Source organism: Rhipicephalus sanguineus, chromosome 7, assembly GCF_013339695.2.
Source record: "Rhipicephalus sanguineus isolate Rsan-2018 chromosome 7, BIME_Rsan_1.4, whole genome shotgun sequence".
Classification (NCBI taxonomy): Eukaryota; Metazoa; Arthropoda; class Arachnida; order Ixodida; family Ixodidae; genus Rhipicephalus; species Rhipicephalus sanguineus.
The window spans coordinates 121,712,351-121,733,566 of NC_051182.1; positions in this window are offsets into that span (position 1 = coordinate 121,712,351).

Here is a 21,216-nt window from a genome sequence, read left to right on the forward strand (position 1 = left end):
GACTTAACTAACCTGCTTCGACGCGCACAGCAAAGCCCACCACATGGGTATTCACAAAGTAACAATTTTAGAGAAAATACGCGGTAATGTAGACGTTAATAAACGCAGCACATATTTCACGTACGAAAAACACGGAAAGTAACATGCGACTAAGGAAAGAAACGACTTACTGAACGCGATACGAACACGAAAATCCGGCGGAAAGTTTGCGAGTTGTCAGGACACATCGGCGCTCATCTGCGGATCGCTCTTCAAAAGTCAAAACAATCAAGTCCGGTGAAGAACAGGACAGCTGCCTTCTCACTGTGGCATCATCGTCGAATCTCCGTATCCATAGAATCGCGGCATCCTGTCTCGGTATCCGACTCCGTTTCTTCCCGATGACTCTTGACTGAATACTGAGGGGCGCGCGCCCGCCGATGCTGGCAGCCCGAACGAGGGAAAGTAACCGCCACTGACTGACGAAGAATAGCCGCCGGCCAGAAGGGGCCGAAACGCGTACGCATCTTCCGAGGTGCCGTCGTCTCCCACCATCTCCCTCACCCCCCCCCCCCCCTTCGTTTTCAAAGGCACTGAAAGCCCGGAGCCACGTTTTAACCGTCGTGGGCGGAGCAGCCGTCAAGTGACAAGTGTTTTATGGCCAGCCACCCCCACGCAACCCCACTGCTGGGAGGAGAGGACGTAAAATTTCTGAGCAAAACATGGCGTCGCGCTGCTTCTCCGGCCTCCCGATCACCGAGAACATTTGTTCGAAGTGAACACGTCTGGTTGCGTGAAGCGTTGAGAGTGCAAACATAACTCATCGCTCCATTTGGAGATTCCGCGGGCGATAACCGTAGTCTTGGACAGCACGTCGCTGTAGCACGCACACAAAGAAGTTGCAATCCTGTAATCCAACCAGTCTTGTAGCAAACACAAAAATACGTGGTGTGGTTGAAGTGACATGAAATGTTTTGATTGTTCGCCGCTAATGAAGCCGTCAGAATAATTTCGGTGCGCGTGCGCAAAAGGCGCACCAGCGCAGAGGCCCATTGCGAAGCAGACTAGAATTGTATTCTACTCCATTACTCATCAACGCTATATACACCTTCAATCAATGTAAAGGCAGGGTTTTTTTTATACAGTTGCGTCGTATACGCTGGCTGTATCAACACAATTACTTTTAACAAGCATTGCAAAGTGAGATGTTGTGTTGTGTTTCCTTCTCATAGATGTATTTCCAGCAGCGCGCAAAACTCACTTGAAACTTGGTACTTATTTTACATGCTCAACATCTCTAAAACAAATTTTGTCCAACTGTTTAGGATATTTTTGTGCCACACTAAATGCCAACTTAAAAATCAAGACCCTGTGTGCGCCATTGTTCCTTTCTTATAGAATGGAATTTCCAGTTTTGTTTGTTGACTGACAACAATGGACTGTTTTTGCCATCTTTATACAGTAAAAGCTCGTTAATTCCACACTCATTAATTCGGAAAATCAGGTAATTAGGATGTGTTCTCTGCTCCCGCCAAGCATGTTTATTGTTTAATGGCACCGAACGCTCGGTAATTCGGTCATATTTGACCGCAACCGGGTTACTTCGGACGAACCTCGGAACGCGCCAAGCGCGAAGCGCAGCAAATATGCGATGCAAAGGAGCGAAAACGGCACTCGCGGACGTCCGAAACGGCCGCTGGCTTTCAGAAATCGGGGTCGTCATCTACAATCGCGTTGTTATACGTAATAAGGAATGGGTTCAGAGCACGTTTCGGATTAGGACTCGACCGGGCCGCTCCCACGTCGGAACAGAAATACCAAGTCTCTTTTGCGACGCGGGCCTGTTGGACGGCCCATAGCTGTTCTCGAGTCCGGGGCTAGTAAAAGCATGCAGCCTAGCTGCAGCCTTCGCCGCCATGTAACGCGGGGCTTTTGTAGAATATTTGTAGAATAAAGCAATGTGATAAGTAACCAGAAATCTTCTTTGAGGTGCGCTGGATGCCGGACAAAGTGATTTTCATAATAGCGAGCATGCGCAGGTGGTGGCTCGATTCGAGCTAACCTTGATGGTAAAAGGGGAAAAAAACATTCTTGCCGATATATAATGCATATGCTTGCCAGTGTTTAAGACATTGGAGCGACAACGTGTAAGTCTGGACAATATTGTCCGGCGCGTAGCATTGGCCGTCCAATATTGTTTAACCAGTCATATTGACTGGACAATATATCCGATCTACTGCCATTACTTAACCAATATTGTTTTACCAACGGATAAGCTGGCCCAATATTGCCATCCATACGGCCTGGTTCTGCCAATATCGTATGCACGTCGGCAACCGTGGGCCGTGGTTGCCAACCTCAAAGAATGGCACGACCAATATTGGATGTTGGCTGGCAAAGATGGACCATTATTGGCATCCTTGTAGGCTGGCTTGCCAACATTGGTTTTATAGTGGTTTGTATGGGCCATCATTGGGCAATCGTTTGCCAACATATAAACAATATTGGTCCAATGTGCTGTGCTGCCTGGGTGTTTTCTGTTGGAAAGAAAAAGAAAAGAAAACTTTGTAAAGGTGTACATGACACTTTGTTGCCCAGTCCAATGTAGAGAACGCTATATACTGGAGGCAAGGGTCTGAATTTACTTAAACGAGTGAAGAAAATGCAAGCAGCTCCAACTGCAGCATTTTTCTTTTTACAGTAACACACAGGAACACTTCCAGTACGAACCTTTCGGAGGAGCGAGACTGCCTCGTGGAATGGGGGTCCCACTTTCTTTCTTTGCCATCTGATTGTGTGCATTTTTTCGACGTCATTTCCCTGACGGCAATAAGTCACTGAAGTCCTGGTAGACCCCGGCATAATACACTTTCGTGTTAAAAAGGCAGCATGGCCAGCTACTCCTGACTGCTACGCATGAAACAGATTTCTACAAGGCGTGGGATCTGCCGTACGTTTATTGCGATAGCAATTATATGGACACTCTCAGCTGACTTTTGCCATCGCCGTCGCCGTCATGTCCCGGATATGTATATGTATGTATATATATATAATAAAGGCACAAAGAAAAATAAAGCAGAAGAAAAAAATTACGAAGCACCCGACCGGGCATTCGAACCGTCGATCCCTCGCTCCGCATCCCGCTGCATTAGACAACTTAACCATGCCCCCATGCATGCGCCGGCGAAATAACGGCGAGCTATTTATGTACATATACCGGTAGTGGTAAGCAAATCTCGGAGGAGCTTGAGCGTGTTTTCTATCACGCAACGCTCCTAATTTTCTTTCATTTTGAAAACTGCCTTTGAGACGCACATGACAAAGTGGCCCTTTTCTGTACCCACTTGTGATGTGGAAGAAGGAAAAACCAAAGAACACCGGGTACACTTTGCATCAGACGCCCCCATGAGGCAGGAGACGCAGGGGGTCACTCCACGCGCTGCAGTTAAAAAGAAGTATCTAAGAGCGTTTGATTCTCCATTTTGGACATTTGTAGCGCGTTGCTCAAGCACAAAGACGTAACAACTGCGACAGTTGTTCACACTTGCCCTGTGCATCTCGGTGCGTTCTTTTCAGGCGTCCTTCTTTGTGCTTCAGCGGCGCCCTGCAAGTATCGAGCTGCTTCTCGTTCTTCGTGTGACATTCCAATTGCTTGCTATCGCATTCAGTGCTTCGCCCTTGCGGCGAAACTGTGACTTTTTTTCTGTCAATTATATATTCAGGCTAGCGGAAATAAAACCGCAACGAATGTCCGCATGACACCGACAAGTATTCACGTTTTAGGGGCGAAGCTCCTTAAGGCGGCACCCGTTCGTCCCTCGTAGTCGTCGTGGTCGTAGTAGTGAGTAACAAGTCTTACGCTTTGACCTCCAAGGTGGTGCCGGTGGGAGATTTCTCCTGTGCGTTGTTGAACAATAAAAAATTCGCAGCGTGCGCGTTAACTAAAAGCCGAATTCTTCTGTCTCTCATTCCCCATTAGCAGCCATTGGCATGTTCCAGTAGGAAACGTTAGTAGAAGTAGAAGTGTAAGTGTTAGCTAAAAGCCGACTTCTTCTGTCTCTCATTGCCATTAGCAGCCATTGTTTACCTCCAAGGTAGTGCCTGGTGAGATTTCTCCTGTGCGTGATTAAACAATAAAAATTTTGTTCAAAACGCCGTTGATTGATGAAATAAACCAACGAAAGACGCCAGATGTTTTGTAAAAGCAGAACGAAGAACGCCAGATGTTTTTCTTAAAGTGTAGTAGTAGTAGTTGCATGTAGCCACCTCGCCCGATCGTCAACGGGCGAGGTGGACCGGCAACGGCGCGAGGACCCTGCCGTACGAGAGTTAAATCACACTAAAAGACATACTTTGCGGGCGATACACTCTAGTGAGCTTTCAACTTTTCGTCTTAATGTACATGATAAAGAAATTATTTCTACGAAAAACGCAAGGCACACCTTGAGCAATATGTTTGGTTTTGGGACGCTAAATGGAACCATGAGGCGATGCGAAGCCGGAGCACTTGCGCGATCGCGTTCCGTTGGCTTTCGTTGGGCATGCTACCGACTTCGCGTCGTGGAACGCGCGTCCTGTCTTCCGTCTAGCCTTGCCTTTAATTCGCACAGGGCGAGCGGGGAATGCGGTCGCTCTTTCGCTCGGGAGCGGACTTCTTCCTTGCATTTCACCGATCACAAGTGATAATGGGGGGACCACGTAAACCAACAGTACAATAAAAGTTTGATGTTTAATATATACACGATGTTTCACACTCTTTATATTATGTACTGGGCGCATTTCACGGAAGAGTTTCACGGTTTACAGATGATTCCCTCCGTAGCTTCGCCCCACTCATCATCATTCACCCCGTGGATATGCTGTGATTTTTCATATTTAGTAATATTTGGCTAAAGTACCTTACGCAAGCGTCAAGTATTTTAAGAATACATGTTTGCGTTGCAAAAATCGAAACTCATGATTCCATGTTCAGAAGAAAATGATAGATCAACCAGAGAAACAACACTGGCTTTACAGATAGTTTACACTTCCAGTGCCAGTGTAGATTCGGCTCCAGTAGCGGTTATCCGACGGCACTGCGGCTCTGTGCAGAAACATAGATGATGAAAAATTTTCTTTATTACTGCACTAGCTCCAGATCACATCTCGAAATTTCATATCGCCTAGGGGGTCATTTACGCAAAAGCGGGAACCGGAAATGGAAATTCATTCCTCGACGGTCTGTCACGACTCTCAGGCAATTTGACGCACGTTCCTGCGTCTTTGTTTTTTTTTGTTAATTTTTTGTGATGACTGCATAGCTTGCAATTTGTTTTACATAATAATATATTGCTCTCATGCGATCATCTCTTCTGGGAGGTGGTGGTGAAAAGCATTTATTTACAAGGAGAGGCGTGGGATCTCTTTAGAGGTTCCTACAGACTTGGTGGAGTCTCTATTCCGGGACCCCATTGGTTGAAGCCGCCGCCCTGGCTCTCTGTACCAAGGCCTGTTGGGCTTGAAGGTCTGAGCAGCCGAGCAGGGCCGCCTCCCAGTCCTCTCGGGTAGGGTTCGGGTGAGGAGTAAGGGCTGAGTTGTTTTGACAGGCCCACACCATGTGGTAGGTGTCCGCCACCTCCCCACAGTGCTGGCACTGTCCTGTGACCGTAGGGTCGAAATGTTTTATGATTGCAGGACATAACATTGTGTTAGTCTGGAGTCTTAACAGGATGCGCTCATCTGCTTTCTTCAACCCCCTTGCAGGAGGAGGGTAACGGCGATGAATTTCCTTATAATATTCCAGAATTTCCCTATACCGGAGGAGAGGGTAACCCTCCCCGTCTGTCTCCATTGGGATTGACGGAGGAAACCCGGAAATGAGCGCTCGGGCAGCCGCATCTGCAGCCTCATTTCCCCGCAATCCCCGATGACCCGGAGTCCAAATAATACGTTTCGGGTGAGGGTCCGCGTCCCTTATGCAGTTTTCGCAGTATTTTGTAGGCTAAGGGTGAGATGTACCCTGCTACGTAGTTGCGACACGCGCCCCGCGAATCCGTAATAATGCATCTAGAATTACTGTGAGAGGTCGCAAGGGCAATGGCGACCTCTTCAGCCTGTGTTACAGTATACGCCCTAAAGGTTAGCCCATCCACCTGTGTTCCTTCGTGAATAGCAGCGGCTGTGTACCACCCCTCAGGGTTTGGGCCAGCAACGTCCACGTAGTAGACACCGCTCTTCTGTCCATATTGTAGCTCCAGCGCCCGAGCGCGCGCCTCACGTCGTGCGGTGTGTTCATCTCTGTCCATTTTAGTGGGGAGAGGTCGGACCAGAAGGGCTGTGCGCCACAGTTCTGGTACCTTGACCCGCTCCTGTAGGTGGAAGTCATGTTTTATATGCAGTCGCGCAAGTAGACTTTGGCCAGAGTTTGTTTGGGCCAACCGTGTATACTGGTTGAGGAGATGGGCTTCCCTAAGCTCCCGATATGAGTTCACCACACCCAAAGCCTTGAGACGGCTGTTGGATGTAGAGATCGGAAGATCAAGAGCCCCCTTTAACGTCTTTCTAATGACTGCTTCGATTTTTTCTTCCTCATGTTTGCGGAAATAGAGGTAAGGGACGGAGTACATGACCCTGCTGGTTACAAAAGCGTGCGCCAGCCGCAACGCATCTTTGCACCGAAGTCCCCCCCTCTTGTTGGAGACCCTGCGGATCATGCGACCCACCTGGTCACCTATTTTCCTAAGTTTGGTCAGTGTTGTGTCAATTCGGAGCTGTTGGTGAATGTATAGGCCAAGGACCCTGATCTCCTCCGCTCGTCTGATTGGGCCCGTAGGAAGCGTGATGAAGATATCTGTGTTGTCTTTAGGCATGCCTCTGATGTGAAGGAATTCGGACTTGTTGGGCGCACATTGGAGCCCGCAGCGCGCCGCGTAGGTGTGTACAATTTCTGCAGCTTGTTGCAGGCTGTCCTCAATATTACCCACGTTCCCTTGTGTTGCCCAAACCATGATGTCATCTGCATAGAGGGCATGGCGAATGCCCTCTATGCCCGCCAGCTGACGTGGTAGATGCATCATGGCGATATTAAATAGGATGGGAGAAAGGACAGCCCCTTGCGGTGTCCCTCTAGTACCCATTTGATACGGTCCGTATTCTGAGTTTTCTATGCGGATCAGGGCGGCTCTGTCCGATAAAAAGTCCTTGACGTAATTGAACGTGTTCTGTCCACAGTCGGTGTCACTGAGGTGTTCGAGAATGACGCTATGTTTAACGTTATCAAAGGCCCCCTTCAGATCTAAGGCTAAGATGACCCTGTCGTTGTATTTCATCACCACCGGTTGGATGACCTCTCGGTGTAGTTGCAGGAGTACATCCTGTGCCGATTTATGAGGACGGAATCCGAACATGGTAGGAGCAAAGGCCCCCTTCTGCTCTAGATATTCCGAAAGTCTGTCCCGCACCATCGTTTCCATCAACTTGCCCACGCAAGATGTTAGAGAGATGGGGCGAAGGTTGTCTGTGTTTACTGGTTTACCTGGTTTAGGGATGAATGTGACCAGGGCTGTTTTCCACTCAGGGGGGAGTGACATCTGGCCACTCCAGATAGCATTAATGTATTCCAAGAGTTGTGTCAGCGTAGGGTCGGCCAAGTTTGCCAGCGTCTTGACCGTGATGTTATCCCTACCAGGAGCTGTTCCTCTACGCATCTTTGCCATTGCTGCCTTCATGTCATGTAGGAGGAAAGGGGCGTCTAGGGTCTCGTTTTTCCTTCCCGAATATGTATACTCCGGACCTCGCGGATCTTGCTGCTGGCAGAGATACCTGTCCCGAAGCGTTTCCGCTAGTTGTGTTGTGGTACCATGAAATCCATGAATGGCTCTTCGGAGGTGTCTTTGCGTTTCTCCTCGCGTTTGTGTGGGGTCAATGAGGCTGCGAAATAGCCGCCACGTGCCCTTGTTTGACATCTGATGCGCGATATCATTACATTTGTCTACCCAGTTTGTATCTGCTAAGTGCATCGCGTATTCCGCTTGTGGGAGTAGGCTGTGAACATCGCGTGGTAATTTGAAAGCGGTGCGTACCTAGTAACCAGAAGATAAAAGGCTTTCCTTGTACCTGCTGGTGGGTCTAAGGGCTCCACTTGAAAATTCTTTCTCTGAAGACAAACAAAAACGCAGGAAAATAATACCTCACAAATATGAAGCAGCAAGCTCCCACTCCAGTCATCACGAGGATTAATGGCCCGAAGGCAAACGCGGACCCCTCTTTTTTGTACTTGCTGCAACAACCATGAGTTCTTGTATACGTAGGCGGCGGTTGTTTTCGAGAAAAAGTTGCGCTTACATATCCTTTTTGGTATTGTGCATTGCATGCAGAAGGTGTGCGGTAGTGGGACTTAGTGCGAGGGCACGGACTCGAAAGAATAATTAGTGGCACGAGCAACTAGTGACAAGCTTGTTTCCCTTCCAAGGCTTCTTCCGGTCGAGCTCTTACAGCCGGTTTTCCTGATATTCAGAAAATGCGTTTGAGAAAATAAAGCTCGTCCAAAATCGATCGTTCTGGTTCAAGTTAAGGGTTATAATCGAGACATATGTTATCAGAATATTTTTTATTAAGATAATGTAAATTAACATGCAAGATAATGAAAATTAATTGAATGTGTTTATTGAAAGAGCCGACGGTTTTCTTGTGAGCAGCTGGCATTGTTGCGGCACCTGGCGGAGCAGATCTCAACCACTCGCTTGTTTCTACGTGGCCTCTGTGATAGGCGTCGGCAGTCCGAAGAAACACGGTGTTAAGCAAAGGAATACACCAGATAACACAAACGCAGACTTGCGAGTGCCGTCACCTTACACCTAAGCCAATAATGAGGGCCGTCCAATTTTTCTTTGTACTCTATTAATCCGAAGCTATCGAAACTTTGTTTGCTTGTCAGTTTTCTTCATGCTTAAACGTAAAGTTCACGACTGGACACTGGAAGATTATAGTAGAGCAACGAGAACAGAAAACTTTACGTGAAGCCGGCAATCAAGCGCCATGAAACCAAATAAAATCTGAAAAACTTTCCCTTTTTCAACCTGTGAAACCCTTTGCTGTTACACGATATCTGCACATTTGCACGTTATCATTCACAATTTATGGGGAAAAGGCAAAAGTCGTTTCAAGAACGTGCATTTTGTTGATGGATGGAATCTGTGAAGTTATCAGAACCAACATGACGTACATACGGTAACACATGGAATTATTCGAATGCAATTCAAAACGTTCCAGTATTGGGTGTCGTCATCAACGGTCAATGGGGCACGTTTCATCGCCTTCAGAAAGCAAATTTGGAAAAAGGAAGAGTGGGGTGGGTGACAGCTTCGATCCCGGCTAATTACTCGTCATTGAACTGATCTGTCTCGTCAATTAAAGACTAGTTAGTGCGGTCGAGTTGTGCTATGTGGACTCGATGCTACGGTGACATCTCCATAACATCTATATAACCACTGAACCATACTTCAAAGTAGGGTCCTTATTTGCCTATATCTTCCCATTTATGACAAGCTGACCCGCTCGATTCTCCTGCATGACGGCTTTTGCTCAACAGATTGCAGTGAAGATATAATATTAAAAAAAAATAAACTCACAGGGTCCCTTATCGTTCACCTAATTCGACTCGAGCGGAAGCGATCCTCTTTTTCTTCACAGTCGATGTATTCATCCACCCCCGCCCCCCTCCGAAAGGTTTCTGCATCTAGTGTGCTTTCGCACGGCCTCCGGGATCGGAGGTATTCCAAGCTTTTTTAACACGAAAATGTTTTATGCCGGGGTCCACCAAGTACATCCGTCACGGATATGACGTTGATAAAATGGACGCCAACGGGTGAGAAAGAAAAAAACCAAGAAAAAGATGCCCCGCTGGGAATCGAACCCACGGCGTTGCGGCCGCGACGGCAAGCGCCCGGCGCCCTACCGACTAAGCTAACTCGGAAGATGCGAGACACGGTGCGAACGCGCCTTATATCTTTCACACATTCTCTTTCGCGGCAGGCGGAGCGGGGCGGTGCCGCCGTCTATGAGATGTGAAAAGAAGTAACGCTTCACGATCGACACTTACTAGCCCTTACTCCGAGATTGCACGCGATATCGGAGGCCATGGTTACAGCGTCTCGATACCAGAGAGGTAGACTGGCCGCGCTGGCGTCGCCGGGGCACCCTTGACGCAGTTACGTTGATTAAGGTCTTTCTTTGCCTTTCGCTTCGTGTTAGCGTGCGTCGGCTCATCGGAGTAGTGCAGCTTCCACGTGCACCAACGGGATTTCTCCGCCGCCGACTGCTTCAATTGCGAGAGCACCGACTAACAAAACTGCTGCAATACGCGTTGCAGAAAGGACGCGATTTCGACGGGCGAATGTCGTGCCTTGGTGGAGCGAGAGCAGCGCCTGCGAGACAGAAACCAGCGGGACGCACGCGTTTGCGGCTCAGGCTACGAACCTCTACATCCCGTGTTGCTGAAGCGCAGTGTGTGTTATGTATGCATGAGCACAGGCGTCGGCTACACATTACTAGAAAGCGCACACCGTGACGTTTCTCTCCTTAATTGACGACGCTTTGAAGAAGTGCATGCCGGGTACCAGCGTTGATTATGAGCTTGCTGATATCATCCTTACGCGGGATTCACGATTCGCTGTGTCCAAATATATGTTCACACCGTCAGCTACCACAACGGTTTAATCACGACCATGGGCGTTAGTCGTCGCGATAGACACATGCTATCAACATGGGTGCATCCACGTCAAACGGTGCTATAGCTGCTAAACACGAATAGACATTGTACAAGGTCTCATATATCACTACACAATAAGCACTACTTCTGCGAAGACACGTTTCACTTTCGTATTATACCGATTCCTATGACGGAGGGATCAGCCATGTTTTTTGTGCACGTCATCTGGTTTTGCACTGCCTTCGATATGAGCCCCCCTTTGACTAAGCGACGATGCAACGTGACGACGTCGCCATATGAAGTCACGTTATGTGAAGTCGCAGTGACCGCATGATGACTTCACAGATTTTGGCCATCAATCGTGCTGACGCTGATGCGCGGAACGCCGACGACGGTAAATTTTCGCGTTTGACGAGGCATCTAAGGCTTTCACCTTAATAATTGCTGGGGTTTGATGTCCCAGAACGAGGATATGATTATGACAGACGGCGCAGTGGAAGGTTTCGGAAATTTCGACCACCTGGGGTTGTTTAACGCGCATCCAAATCTAAGCACACGGGCCTCTAGCATTTCGCCTCCATCGAAACGCGGCCACCGCGGCCAGGGTTCGATCTCGCGACCTTCGTGTCAGTAGTGAACTTGAGCGCTGTGCTTGACTGGGCTGGTTAGTGGATAGTAGACGAAGAATAAAAGAGCGCTTAAGACGGGACGAGATGAAGACGCAGTTCAGCGTTAGTTCAGCACCGTGTCTGTCTCTTCATGTCGTCCCGTCTTAAGCGCTATTTTATTCATCGTCGGGTCAGCAGTACTACCTTGAGAATTAGCATAGGAAGAAGAAGTAAAGAAAAAGTATGGCAGAGAAGCAATCATGGAGCGTAACACAGCACGAGATACCGGCTTTCCAGCCATATTTTAGTCGTTTGAAAAATGCAATATATAGGAATAAACGAAGCACCACCTCCGTGCTCGAAAACCCACGGTATTCATTTAAACTTATAGCTTGCTGAATATTTATTTATTTATTTATTTATTTATTTATTTATTTATTTATTTATTTATTTATTTATTTATTTATTTATTTATTTATTTATTTATTTATTCTCCATCCAACAGTGCATAGCTCTTTTCAATCATATCTGAAAAAAAGTTCAGTGCATTCGTTCCCGTTCAAAGAGCAGCTCAAAGCACCACGATAACAGCCCAGCCCGAAGTTCGGTCGCCACCGCAGTTCCAGCTCTCTACCCAGTGCTTCCTTCGCACACTTGACGAGACGTTGTGCACAGCAGGGCCTTTTCTTTCCAACTTCTTTCAATGGTTGTGCTCTCATCTTCTTTTGCTCTTTCTCGTGATTCCTGGGAAACACGCTCGGTCTTCCCTGCTATCGCCCTGAGAAGTACCACTGCCTTTTTTTTTTCGCGCTTTCTATGGTTTCCTCTTTTCTATCGGCCATTCTGCTCAGAAAACGACAATGTCATTTATTGTTATTTCCGCGGTCTTTTTTGGCAGTGGGGCTGCTTGCGTGTTCGCGCCGTTTCAAACCACAAAAAAGCTTCTATCTTTCTGTTGTTCTCTCTTTCCTTTGTTCGTATTTAGGCGCGAAGAGACGCTGCCAGAGAAAAAAATTAGGTTAAGGACAGGAGAGGACTACGCAGGAACTTCTTATCCCTTTGGCAGTGGCGGTCTGTTTTGTTCCGGCGCGAAGCAAATTGGTCTAGCAACGTTGAGTGCTTTCTCCTCCGTTGGCCTTCAAGCACGCGCTCTTTCCTCCCCTTCTCTCTCTCTCTCTCTCTTTACCTCATCTCCCTACTCACCGTTAAAGAGACCATCAGGCAAGACCATAAAGGAAATAGCGCTGTGCTTGAACCAATTGTCTATTTATGCTGGGCAGCTTTTCGCCTTGTCGAGTCCTTAGGGACTTGCATGAGTGGCGACGCGGGCTTGTTGGGGCTTCTCGACTGAATGTGTCTTGAGTGCCTGTGTGTGTGTGTGTCCTGTGGTGTTTTCATTCGTCATCGTGTGTGTTCCTCGCTCGACCACCTTCAGATTAGAGACTGCAGACCTCAGTCGCGTGCCTTTTGTTATCCCCGGATGTTTCTTCTAATACCTCTTTTTTTTTAGTCGTCAACTTCTCGGCAGAACAGAAGATATCACAAAAAGTGTTACGATCGCTTTCTTTCAGAGTTGACGACGAACGTTGCAGAATGTGCCTGTTTCGCTGCGCTATTCATCTTCGTCAAAAGAAGCAACAATATTTTCTAAATGTTATGTTGAAGAAATGTTGTGGTGCCATGGTCAAAAATATTTTGTATCGTTCGAAAGGTGGCACACGCGTGAAAATTTACGTATTGCAACAAGGGTGGCTTCATAGTTGTATTGTATATGTGCGCAGTACGAAGTACTGGAGAGTTCAGCCAGAGTTATGTAAACCTATGTAAAGGCGACGGCCTTAGATGCCAGATGAAACGCCAAAATTAACCGTTGGCATCAACATGAGTGATGCAAAAATCATCACGTTATGACGTCATCATCATATCTCAGATCGACAAAATCCATGTCGTCATCAGATGGCGTCATCGCTTGGTGAAAGGCGGGCCGATCACGGAGGCAGCGCAAAAACAGGTGAGGTGCCGAACGCTTACAATGCCTCCGATCATGGTGCCAGCGCAAAGCCACTTTAGTTACAGAAAGCTTTGGGAGGGGCACGGGGGAGGGTCAATACATGGACAGAGAAGAGAAAGAACACGGCTTTCGCCTTCGAGTCATCTAAGGCGAATGGATAAGGGACCCTGGGAGTTTTTGACTATGAGTAACTTTCCAGAACACTGTGTCACGATTTAGTGTGAAGTTGAGTTTGTGGCGCAGAGTCAACTAAGGCTACGCTGCTCCAGCCACAGTGTGTTAAAATTTCTGCCTAAATGCAGCATACACTGCACTATATATGCGTTATTTCAAAATCTGTTTTATTTAAAAACCTGATCCTCTCAGCCAGAGGTGCCTGTGGTTCAGCGTCGACAGGTGACATCGGGCGAAGTGGTACGTTTAACTTATAGAATATGCCAAAATGTTTTTGTTTCTGTGTTCTGTGTTTTTTTTATTACTGTGAATTGTTCGTGACATTTATCGTATGTTGGTGATACTTGCTCTGTCAACAAGTAATGCTGTGTGACATGCGTGTGCCCCAATAGCAGTGAACACAGAACTGCTTCGAAGAAACGTTCCTGATGATTACATATTTCACGAAGAAGCGTCACGATTTAAATTCCGGTGCGGCACAGCTCGTTCAGGGAAATCGAAGAAAAAGTTGTGAAGGTCATACGTTGACGGTCCGCTTTAAAGTTCGTCAGCCAACTCTTGATTGAACTGGCAAAAGTTGAACTCAGCGATATTTGTGTTTCCTCGCACTTTTTTAACGTTGCCGCGTCGTATCTCGGATGTAAAAAACTGCAAAGATAAAAGAGGTGTAAAACAGAAGTTCATTAAAAAGACGGAAGTGAAATCCGGAAGTTCTCGACTAGAGATGTCGCCTTTTCTAAACCTGTCGTGCAGATTAAGTGAACCTTAATACTATTCGCACTGACAAAAAAAAAAACCAAGTGAAAAAGCTTAAGCTTGGTCGGGAGCGACCACCTAGTATTATAGACTTACTGCTTCCATATTTTGCTGAGAAGGAATCGATTGAGGCTTTCAAAACGGCGGCGCAGGAGATAAGACATATAAGAAGAGCAAAAATCAACGAGAGTTATGAATTCGCTGTACTAATACGAATAGAGCCCAGAGAAGCGCTGTGCTTTCAGAGTTGGAAGTGCGCCATCTGCCCAAAAGCAGTAGCTCTGTAACAATCTTTTGAAGCGTGTATGAAAACAGGAGGGAAAGCAATTAACTGTAGCAACAAAACGCAAAGCAGATACGTGAAAACTGAGAAGGCCAACAAAATAATAATATCTGGGGTTTAACGTCCCAAAACCACGACATGATTATGAGAGACGCCCAAGTGGAGGGCTGCGGAAATTTCGACCACCTGGGGTTCTTTGACGTGCATCTAAATCTAAGTACACAGGCCTCAAACATTTTCGCCTCCATTGAAAATGCCGCCGCCACGGCCGGGATTCGATCCCGCGACCTTCGGGCCAGCAGTCGAGCACCGTAACCACTAGACCACCATGGCGGTGCGAGGGCAACAAAGATGATGTTCCTTTGTTCCCCCTTACAAAGCGTAATAGAGGCGTGTAACATCGTTTTACTGTAGGTCCTATTATAATATTCTATAGAATTGGCTAGAGGCAAGTTTCACTTTTGTAGTTGTTAACTGTTTTTTCGGTCGCCTCGGTCGCATTACCCACAAAATGCGTGATATTGCCGATAAAACAGTTAGGTTAACGTTGCTATAGAATCACGGTAAATAGTTTAATGCAGCGCTAACGCAGGCTTAAGAGAAGAAGCTCGCGATTCGAGTGGCGTGAGCATATCCGCTGTCGTACTCACATCGTCCGTTCCATCCTTCGTCCTTGTATTAGTGGTGTGTTATACTCCTTGCCATGCATCAGATACAACTAGTCCTAGTTGCAGTTGCAAATAAGTTCCTTATAAAGACCAAAACCAGTAGGCTGTGGTCATTTCTCATGTGTTGTGCCTCACGTCCCTCTAAGTAGCTTCTGCATACTACAACTTTGCTTCACAGTGTATAACAGCTACATCACAACCACAACACTTCAATCCCCCAGACGTCATGATGCGATTAATATGTCGAGCTCCTTTTGGTGAAAGCACCGATGGGTTTAAATAGTATTTGTTGACACTATTGAATTGTGAAATCGTTTACCTGGACATGTTCAGTGTCCATCACTTGCTAGATTTTGCTGTTGTATTGCTAACCACAAATACTCATGGCAACTTATGGTGTCCTTCCATCCTGCGACAGCCCTTCGAGGCTGCATTAGAGTGAAAGAAATAAAAAATTAGCGCAGCTTGCACTGGAGGGACAATGCCAAAGCGACAGCAGAACTGATGGGCAGCTATGCAGTCCTGGCTTTTGCTGTTTTGCGAAGTTTTGCACATTTCCGCTTTCTTTCTTCCTCTATTTGTTTGTTTCTTTTCTGTTCTCTATGTTCTTTTCCACGTCTTTTTTACTCTGTTTATTTCTATTTCTTTTTTTCTTTCTTCCTTTCCTTTGTCTCACTCCCTCTCGGTTTCTCGCTTGCTTCCTCTTTTTTTTTCTAATTTTTCTCTCTCTATTTCTTTCTTTTTATTTGATTCTCTGTCTCTCTCATTCTTTCTCTTTTTGCATTTCTTCCTCCCTATACATCGTAATAACTTTTTCTGGTGCAGACTGGCACACGCACAAAGAGAGGGAACAACACCAGCGCTACTATCAACTGCTATCAAAGGTATTACGATATCTGTACCAACTAGCTCGCCTTTCAGTATTACTCCAGGTCTTGCTCCCTATTTTTCTTTCTCATTCTTTGTACGCTATGCTTTCCTGTCTCCCCCCCCCTCCCTCCCCTCCTCCTCACCCTCACTTCCCTTTCCCAACGCCTTGCTATACGATACTATACAGAGCTATGCTATGATCTGTTAGCGTGCCTGGATAGCCGAGTGGTGAAGACGCTCGCCTTGGGATCCTGGATACGCGGGTTCGAATTCCGCCGCCTCATGAATTTTTTTCTTCAAGATTTTCTCTTTCTCTTTATCTCTTTCTCTCTCCTTTTCTCTGTAATCGTCCGCTCACCCAACAGCGTTATTACAGGCCACGCCGGAGAAATCGTCGGACGTGTTCTGGGAGCCAATCAGAAGGCGACGAAGATGAAGAAGAGGATGCAGAGAGTGCGTGCCTGTTCATACTGTCCTTCAGGGCTTGTTCTCTCGGCCACAGTGACGGGAAGATTGCTGATGCACTGCAGGAGTTTCTTAAAGGTTCAGAAAGATTTAGGTTATAAAATCTACCTTTCTAAATTTTTGTTTCTATTTTCTTTTCTTTTTTTCCAGATTCTCGGTTTTATTGCTTCAATTCAATTCTACATTACTATTAGTAGTAGAACCTTAATTCTAATTCATTTATACTTCAGTTTGAACTTCAATTTCAAACTTGCCTTTAAAAACTAACCGCTTCTTGGCCAATCCCCCAGCGTGGGTATGAGCCAAAGCTTCTAGAGTCTACTCTACTCTACGACTACTGTCCATGATGATCATCATTTCTGTTTCCGACAGACAAATTACGGCGAGCTTAAACAGCTTCGCTTTTAAGATATTGCTGCATAAAAACATAACAGCAGCCGGCTTAGGCATCGGACGCTGTCAGCATGTCAAGAACAACATCCCTACTTCGCATTCGACGCGTTTTCATCCCCGATTCCTCTAATTTCGCTGTCTCCATCTTCTAAAGTGGACAGTGGCAGTACAGAGCGCATAAGTTTGTCAAGAAGCGTATTTCACTTAAGTTCTTATTCTCTAACTTTCTACCTTTTTGTCTTGTGGTTAGGGTGATAATGTATCTGTGGTTTTACGTGCCAAGACAACCATACTACAATGAGGCACGCCGCAGTGGAGGGCTCCGGAATTTCGACCAACTTGTGTTCTTTATCGGGCACTTTGCACAGTAGACGCGCCCTTAGCGTTTCGCCTCTATTGGCATGCGACCTCCTCGGGAGTGATCGAACTGGCGACTTTTGGGTCAGCAGTCGAACCGTAACCACTGTAGCACCACAGCGGACAAGGCTACAGTGATGTTAAGCGAACGATTCCTCTAGTAAAAGCTAAAAAGAACAAGCGGCAATTGCGCAGAGGAAATGGCAGGCGCTGAGGAGCAAAAAGAAAGCGGTGTACATCAGTAGCTCGCCGTTAATAGGCTGGAGTATGTATGCGTGCATGGCCGGGTACTGTCATGCGTCGCGCCGAGGGCTCGCGGGTTCGAATCCCCGGTCGCGCACTGCAGAAAATTTTCGCCAGGGCTATTTTGCTTTCTGGGTTTTATGAATATCTAGATAAGTATGCATAAACGGGACATGACGGCGACGCCGAAAGCCCGCCGAGAGTGTCCACATAATTGCTATCACAATGAAAATATAGAACGGCGAATGGGAAGAGGATGCTTGCCCCTTCTTTACAGTGGTGTAGCCCCTCGTTAAGAACAGGGGAAGCACTAGAGCAAACGAGCTGTGTCTGCAAGAGAGCTGCGACAACGATGGAAGAAAAATGACTTCTGTGGAAGTCGCAGACATTGGCCTGGAAACAAGTCAGGGAGAGAGAAAAAAAGGCAGAGGAACGGCTACTCTTTTCGCGAAAAGCGCGTTGGAGCACTGCGGTGAAGGCAACGCTTATTTTCTTGCTTCAAGCTTCAACGGACGCAGCTGCGAATATGTTCACGATCGACTCGCGCTACACGCGCTCTTCTGTTTCTCTCCCCTCATTTTCTTCCTTCGTCCACTTGTAATCGTCATTAGCGAGCGCTGCCGCGAGGGGGATGCTCTTGACCTAAACGTTCTCCATGTAAGAGTTCCTTCTGGTCTTGACGCCATACTCTGTTACACCGGGAAGGAGCAGAAACATAATAAAAGAAGACCTTTAACGACTTGGAAGACTCTACTGGTTATGAGAATGCTAGCTGTGGTTAGGGCATAAGCGAGCCATATATTTTTCATTTGCATATTCACACGCCGGAGCCTAGAGGGCAGTAAAAAGAGTGCGCACAAGACACGCGCACACCCGCGCTCAGTCACTCGCAATTTGACCGCACGAAAGGTTCGTAAAGAACAGCGTCTCCCATAAACTCGCAGAGAAATCAAGAGCTCGGTCGTAAAAGAGATCAGTTTTGAATTTTTTTTTTCACAAAGCAACTGTAATTAAACTAGAAAGACCTTATAGTAATAAATGTCAACCGAAATTGACGGTAAGATAAAACGAGGCCTCCTATGCACAAGGTCATTATGGATAGTATTCTGGAGGCCACACGAAAACGTCAAGACGAGCTTTTAAATAACTGTCATAAATTTCCCTTATGGTCCAATACTCGTCGCGTTATCAGGGGTCGCCAGCGACTGAACGGCCAAAAGCAACTACAAATGTCACATGGGTTCTTAGGTGGGCTACTTGGTTCGTGAACATTGTGGTAGAACAGCGCAAAAAAACTGGACGGAGAACACACAGGACACAGCGCTGTGTATCAACTAAGAGCAATAGTTGACAGATCAGCGTTCGGTACTGCATGTGTGTTCTTCGTCCCGTTTTCTGCGCTGTTCTGCCACAATGTACAAATCTCAGCTGTGGTAGCTAAATGGTGTGAGGCTAACGTTGGACGATCTTAGGTGAAAAACGAGCATCTCTAAATGCAATTACAATAATTTTCTTCGGACAAGATATATCGCGCGATAAGGTGCTAGTATAAGTAAATAGCGCTTAGTACACACGAACACAATACGCACCAGTATACAGTATTTTACTGAAAGCACGGGGTGCAAGGCAAGCAACGGACTTGTGATTGAGTCGGCAGACGAGCATGAAAGGCGTCAGCGCCATTGAATGACGATGCAATCAATCAATCAATCAATCAATCAATCAATCAATCAATCAATCAATCAATCAATCAATCAATCAATCAATCAATCAATCAATCAATCAATCAATCAATCAATCAATCAATCAATCAATCAATCAATCAATCAATCAATCAATCAATCAATCAATCAATCAATCAATCAACGTTATTTCAGTCTTACGTGCACGGGATACATTGAATGTAAGTAATAGGTGCAAGATACAACACTGCTTTATTGAAGGCTTTGTGAGCTCCCTGCCCCCCCCCGTACATCAGAAAATATAGAGAAACGTTTTTTTTTTCTTCTGTTTGGTTTACAGCTTTGAATTCGAGTCAACCGTTTTGCATAAAGTAGTGAGCGACATGACATAAATTGTTTACGCGGTCCTTCGCGCCACAGACGAGCCGTTGGTACTCCAGATTCCATCCATGCAGAAGCGTAGTCCTAATTTGCGAACTAAATCAGCGACGCGTTATCTCATCTGAGGTTCATCCAGTACTATAGGAACTAACTGATATGAATCTCCTGGAGCACCAAAACCCTTTTTGATGACACGGGGCAGTACAAGAGATATAGAACGGACGGGTCTCAATGGGCTGCTCTTTTACCTCACATATGTATAAAGCGAGCGTCGAATGCAAATATCTAGCCCTAGATCAGTGTTAATGGAAGACGGGCAAATGAAGTACACTCGCTGCTGACATCTACGCGCAGCGGGCTCCACTATCAGCTCTCGCTGATTACTTCGCACTTGCCTTCCCTGCTTGACAACTTAGAATGTGCTGTCTGGCCTGAACTGCAGCTCTTGACGTTCATCAATAAAGGAGAAGCACGGATGACGATTCGATGGAGACGAAGCGGAGACGCGGGAAAGTAGGTCATGGTTTTCGTTCAGGCTTCAGCAAAAAAATAATAATCAAAAAGAAGCCTTGTAGGGGAGCTAGGAGAATTGAATGTATATGCATTTTCTTTTTCTTTATTCATCCGCATGTCCTCCTTCGATCGTCACTCGATGACAGTGAATAAAATCCTAAGTGTACGCTCGGTGATTAAGAAAACTATCGCAATGTCTTAACATGTAAGTTGCGTATGTAGAACTACTTTTCTCCTTGATTTAATTGAAAAAAATATAAACCTAAGCGAAATGCGAAAATGAATATTCATTCAGCAAAATCCTCGCCTAATGAAATTACTAATTTTCAATCGAGCCAATGAGGCCAATTTATTTACGGACAAAGGGGCAACAAAGGGGCTCTCTAGAAAACAGTGATAACATCGGGGATTTTCTTGCTCAGATCGTATAAAATTCAAATTCGTTGTTATCACATTCAGTGTTTCACACTTGCAGGCGAAACTGAATTTTCGTATACACATTTGACGTTGTGTCTATGGATATCTGTAGTTGTATTAACCCTTCATTATGTTTTTTTTTACAGCGAAAGCTGTTATGAGATCACAACAAGGGCCCTTTTTGGCGCCGTAGTTGTCCGCCGCCGCCGCCGGTGTCCGTAACCACTGTCGCTCGAAATAAGAAAAAAAGAAAAAGTATCTAGGATGGAACGAGATTCGAACCTGGGCAAAAAGACCCTATGCAGGATTGATGTCGCGAAGGAACCATATTAACATATGTAATGTTGCGTGGTAGAAGAGTAAAATAACAACCAAGCGTCACACAACGCGAATTCTGTAACCAGGCGTCACATAATGCGAATTGCGCAACGAGTGGGTTGTTGAATGCTTCCAACTCATTACAAAAGGCTCTGCCATAATTCTTCATCGTCATCAGCCACAGCATCAACAAAGTGCACATAATGCCTTGCGGTTGTTCAGGAGGTACCACGGTTCTCCGCAGAATGGCGAAAAATTGCATAGTGACTGCTTCCCTTCACAAAACTTATGATGATTTATAGCGTAGTGGGTTCCTCGCAAGTGCACTTCTATTGGTTGCCAAGGAAGGCCTTAAGGCTCCCATGATCCATTTCCTCAGGGTCTCAATAAAGTTATTTCCCTCTCTCTATG